The sequence below is a fragment of the Hyla sarda genome, chromosome 6 (genome assembly GCF_029499605.1).
Source record: "Hyla sarda isolate aHylSar1 chromosome 6, aHylSar1.hap1, whole genome shotgun sequence".
Classification (NCBI taxonomy): Eukaryota; Metazoa; Chordata; class Amphibia; order Anura; family Hylidae; genus Hyla; species Hyla sarda.
Window position 1 is genome coordinate 196,822,815 of NC_079194.1, and position 6,000 is coordinate 196,828,814.

Here is a 6,000-nt window from a genome sequence, read left to right on the forward strand (position 1 = left end):
AAACGTAAAAAAGTATATATATGTATATATATATATATATATATATATATATATATATATCAAACACCAAAAATAGTGATTTTTTTATCACATATATCAGAAAAAAATTATAATAAGCGATACAAAAAGTACCATCAAAGCAAAAAATGGTACCGATAAATACTATAGACCACAGTGCACAAAATGAGCCCCCATACATCCGAGTATACAGAAAAATAAAAAACGTATCGGTTTTAGAAAAGGACAATTTTATGCATATGAATTGTCCCATAGACTTGCATTGAAGGGGGCGGGGCTATGATGTCATGAGCTCCCATCGTTGGCTCCAGCATTCGGAACAGTTTGTTCCAAACGCTGAACAGTGGAGTACCACCATAAGGCCAAAATGGGCAATGTCCTTAAGGGGTTAAATGTGTAATGCCATTTGTACAACATTTGCATCTTTGTTGTGAGTCCACATAAATTATTGCTTACTTGTCATTTATAAAAACTTTTGACATGTTACACAGACATGTAAAAAGTTTAGATTGGTTGGGGTCTCAGTGCTTAAATCCTCTTTGATCTCTAGATTGCTTCACTCTCTGACTCAGTGCTTAGTTTGTTTGATTGCAGAAGTCAGCTTCATTGACTTCCCCCAGATATATTGAGAAATCAAAGGGGTTTTTAAGAACTAAGACCCCAAACAACTAAGACTTATTTAAAATAAATTTCAATTAAACAAAGGCACACAATGCCTGGTTACTAGTATGAACCATGCCTCAATAAAAAAAAACAGTTTTTAGAACACATTAAAGGACATGTTCTAGAGATGCATAAGCTGGAAAAAGCTACAAAAGTAAGAGCTAGGTATATAGACCTTGGTAGAGACATTCCTCAAATAGAGGACTTCTGCTACTTTCCCTAGGAGTGGGAGTCCTGTAAAGATCACTCTAAATGTAAGAAATTGTTGTAACTGCCTACATCTGCGTGTGGAGTATTCTTATATATGTGTGAGTTTACTTGCAAACTGTTTTTGTGTGTTACATTGCCATTACAGCATACAATAAGGTATTCTGATAAGTTTAAGGGTTAAATATTTGCATAGTATGCATCCGATGATACACGCCCAAGTCAGCTTCTATGCAGAAGCTTCCAGGAAGGTGGAGGGAGGAGTCTCTAGTCCAATCCCCTCTTGCCAGAGGGCTGGACCCCCAGAAAAAAAGTAATCTCTCCTAGCTCTAATCCGCCTAGGCAAACAAGTCTGTCAGAGAAATGTACTTACACCTAGTCAGTGTGTTCCTTCTAGGTTTAGTTCAGTTCAGGTCTTGTGCACACTGCAGAATTTCCGCAGTGGAAACATTTGCTGTAGAAACTCTTATTATGGACTCCGTCTATGGAGCATTCCAGAATTATCCAAGCACTGGCTTCTTCTGCTGCCTAAAGAATGTCTGGACTTTTTTGAGGCCTTAAAGTGAAATTCTCTACAAGCAAGTCACACATCCTATTGCAGTTACAAGTACCCTTTAATCTAATACAGACCTGGGTTGTGTGTGCAGTGTTGATAGCACTGTCAGTGGCGTTGCGACCCGGGTGCGGGGGGTGCGGCCCGCACCGGGTGACACCAACCTAATGGGGTGACACCAAGACGCTCCGTAGCCGCACCCCCCCTCCCCCCCCCCGCTACACAGACACCACCTCCCCCATCTGTGCCCGACCGGCCTCCGTCAGCACAACCCCCCCCCCCCGCGCTGTGTGTGCCCGTCCATCAGCAACCCCCCTCTTTCTCCTGCACTGTGCGCCCGTCCATCATCTCATCACACCCCCCTCACCTTCTCCAGCATTGTGCCCGGCCTCCGCTCCCACGTCTGCGCCGGCTTGACGTCACACCGTATGGCCGCGCAGGAGGACGTCAGTTACGTCACTCGCACGGCGCCCGGTGAGAAGGAGCGCTGCGCTGGATGGGTGAGTGTGTCTGTCTGTCTCTATCTATGTTTGTGTGTGTGAGACTCTGTGTGTGTGTGACTGTGTGCATGTGTGTGTGACTGTGTGTGTCTGTGAGTGTGTGTCTCTCTGACTGTGTGTGTGTGTGTTTCTCTCTGTGTTGTGTGTGTGTGTGTGTGTGTGTGTGTGTGGGGGGGGGGGGGGTATAACCAGCGATCTATTGTGGGGAGACTTTGACCCATTGTGGGGAACCTGCGGCCTAATGTGGGGAAACTACTACCAAGTGTGGGGAGTCTATGCTACCTTATGTGGGGAGTCTGTGCTACCTTATGTGGGGAATCTGTGCTACCTAATGTGGGGAAATTGCTACCTAATGTGGGGTAACTGGTACCTACCTAATGTGGGGGAACTGGTACCAAATGTGGGGAATCTATGCTACCTAATGTGGGGAGTAGATGCTACCTAATGTGGGGAAACTGCGACCTACCTAATGTGGGGAATCTATGCTGCCTAATGTGGGGAATAGATGCTACCTAATGTGGGGAAACTGCGACCTACCTAATGTGGGGGAACTGCTGCCTACCTAATGCTCCCCCCCTGGCAGTAGCACCCTCATCATCCACTAGCAACACCCCCCCCCCCCCCAGCAGCACCTCCATCAGCAGATCCTGATGGTGGATGATGGCGGTGCTCCTGCCAGGAGGATGATCCTGCCGATGGATGATACTGCCAGGGGGGATGGCTAGTAGCACCCTCATCATCCTCCAGCAACACCCCCCGAGTAGTAGCACCCCCATCATCCACTAGCAACACCACCAATACCCCCCTCCCGTCGTAATAGCATCAGCTAACGGATGTTGAAGGGTGTTACTGCGGTTGTGGTATTATATTCAGAGGGTGCACTGTATGGCAACGTTATATTCAGAGGGCGCAGTTTGTGGTAGTATTATATTCAGAGGACGCAGTTTGTGGTAGTATTATATTCAGAGGGCGCAGTTTGTGGTAGTATTATATTCAGAGGGCGCAGTTTGTGGTAGTATTATTAGAGATGAGTGAACTTACAGTAAATTCGATTCGTCACAAACTTCTCGGCTCGGCAGTTGATGACTTATCCTGCGTAAATTAGTTCAGCCTTCAGGTGCTCCGGTGGGCTGGAAAAGGTGGATACAGTCCTGGGAAAGACTGTAGGATACAGTCCTAGGACTGTATCCATCTTTTCCAGCCCACGGGAGCACCTGAAAGCTGAACTAATTTATGCAGGAAAAGTTATCAACTGCCGAGCAGAGAAGTTTGTGACGAGTTGAATTTACTGTAGTTTGCTCATCTCTAATTATTATATTCAGAAGGCGCAGTGGGTGGTAGTATTATATTCAGAGGGTACAGTATGTGGCGGTATTATATTCAGGGGTACAGTATGTGGCAAATTTATATTCAGGGGTACAGTATGTGACAGATTTATATTCAGAGGTACAGTATGTGGCAGATTTATATTCAGAGGGTACAGTATGTGGCAGATTAATATTCAGAGGGTACAGTATGTGGCAGATTTATATTCAGAGGGTACAGTATGTGGCAGATTTATATTCCGGGGGTACAGTATGTGGCAGATTTATATTCAGGGGGTACAGTATGTGGCAGATTTATATTCAGGGGTACAGTATGTGGCAGATTTATATTCAGAGGGTACAGTATGTGGCAGATTTATATTCAGAGGGTACAGTATGTGGCAGATTTATATTCAGAGGGCGCAGTATGTGGTAGTATTATATTCAGTGGGTACAGTGTGTGGCGGTATTATATTCAGGGGCACAGTATGTGGCAGATTTATATTCAGAGGGTACAGTATGTGTTGGTATTATATTCAGAATGTACAGTGTGTGGTAGTATTATATTCAGAGGGTACAGTGTATGGAAGGTTTATAATCAAAGAGTATAGTGTATAGTAGTATTATATTTAGAAGATACAGTGTATCTCAGGTTTATAATAATAATTGTTTTCATATAGAGGATGAGAATGCGCTGACATAGTGAGGAGACGTCTGGGCGTCACATTCTACAGACAGAAGTTTTAGCTGGAACAAGTCCTGGCGGTATGTACCATCTGAATTAGATAAGGGAAGACTATAGAGAAGACGTCACCTGTAGTCACTGATATCATTGTACATTCTCCTCACTATAGAGAAGACGTCACCTGTAGTCACTGATATCATTGTGTATTCTCCTCATTATAGAGAAGACGTCACCTGTAATCACTGATATCATTGTGTATTCTCCTCACTATAGAGAAGACATCACCTGTAGTCACTGATATCATTGTGTATTCTCCTCACTATAGAGAAGACGTCACCTGTAGTCACTGATATCATTGTGTATTCTCCTCATTATAGAGAAGACGTCACCTGTAGTCACTGATATAATTGTGTATTCTCCTCACTATAGAGAAGACGTCACCTGTAGTGACTGATATCATTGTGTATTCTCCTCACTATAGAGAAGATGTCACCTGTAGTCACTGATATCATTGTGTATTCTCCTCACTATAGAGAAGACGTCACCTGTAGTGACTGATATCATTGTGTATTCTCCTCACTATAGAGAAGATGTCACCTGTAGTCACTGATACCATTGTACATTCTCCTCTCTACATCAGAGCTGTAGTCACTTGTCAGTTCTACAGTTAGGTCAGTGAAACTACAACTCCCAGCATAACCTCACCACTGCTCAAAGGGGTACTCTACTGGAAAACATTTTTTTTAATCAGCTGGTGCTACAAAGTTAAACAGATTTGTAAATTACTTCTATTTAAAAATCTTAATCCTTCCAGTACTTATTAGCTGCTGTATAAGCGATTCACAGTAAGTTATTTTCCTTTTTAATTTATTTTCTGTCTGACCACAGTGCTCTATGCTGACACCTCTGTCCATGTCAAGAACTGTCCATAGTAGGAGCAAATCCCCATAGCAAACCTATCCTGCTCTGGACAGTTCCTGACATGGACAGAGGTGTCAGCAAATAGCACTGTGGTCAGACTGGAAAGAACTACACAACTTCCTGTGGAGCATACACCAGCTTATAAGTACTGTAAGTATTAAGATTTTAAATAGAAGTAATTTAAAAATCAGTTTAACTTTCTGGCACCAGTTGATATAAAAGTAAATGTTTTCCAGTGGAGTACCCCTTTAAGTAATTCTGGGAGCTGTATATTTCAATGGTGAAAACTTCTTTAACACTTTCCCATTCTGTGGCAACTGGTATATCTGATTATTATACTGGAATTTCTCATAATGCGCTACAACAGTGGTGTCTGTCACAACAGGCTAAAAACTTACTGAAGGGGGGGGGGTAGGTATGGGGGTGACACCATTTTCTACCGCACCGGGTGACACCAACCCTAGCAACGCCACTGAGCACTGTACAGAGTTTGAAGAATTCTCCCAAAAAGGTTGTCTCCAGTCCACACTATGAGGACATCCTTCTTTCTGCACGAAATAAGACGCTGCTGCACTGGAATTTACGAGCGGAATATTTACACTGAACTTCACTCGGAAATTCTGCTGTGGGAATTGGCCCAAAGGGCCTGATCTCAAGGCTGATTTTTGTGTGGTAAAAAAAGCTTTAAGCTTTTAATTTCAATGGGAAAAGACATATGTCACACACTAAATTTTGTGTGGTAAAATCATTGAAATGTCAAGCTGTCTCCTGTTGAAATGGGAGACTGTTTGTGGGAGGAAAAGACAATAATTTACATGTTGATGTTTCCATTCCTATCATTTATGTTGTTAAAACATTAGACATCATAAGTATTGATGAGAGATTCATTGCAATAAAAAGATAGAAAACATGAAAGCAAAACAAGCCTTGAACTAAATGATAATTACCCATTCTGATAAAGCAATACAACTCAGCACTTTCTAGTATTAACAAAGAAGTGAAAAGGTTAATAAGCAGCGAGCACTGGCACATGCTGACCTGGCACAGAAAAGGTTAAAGCCATAATCACCGTTCGATTGTATTTGACTAAATTACACTCAGCCTATGAATGATAAAAGGGAAGTTTTTGGAACCACAAGATCATTATTG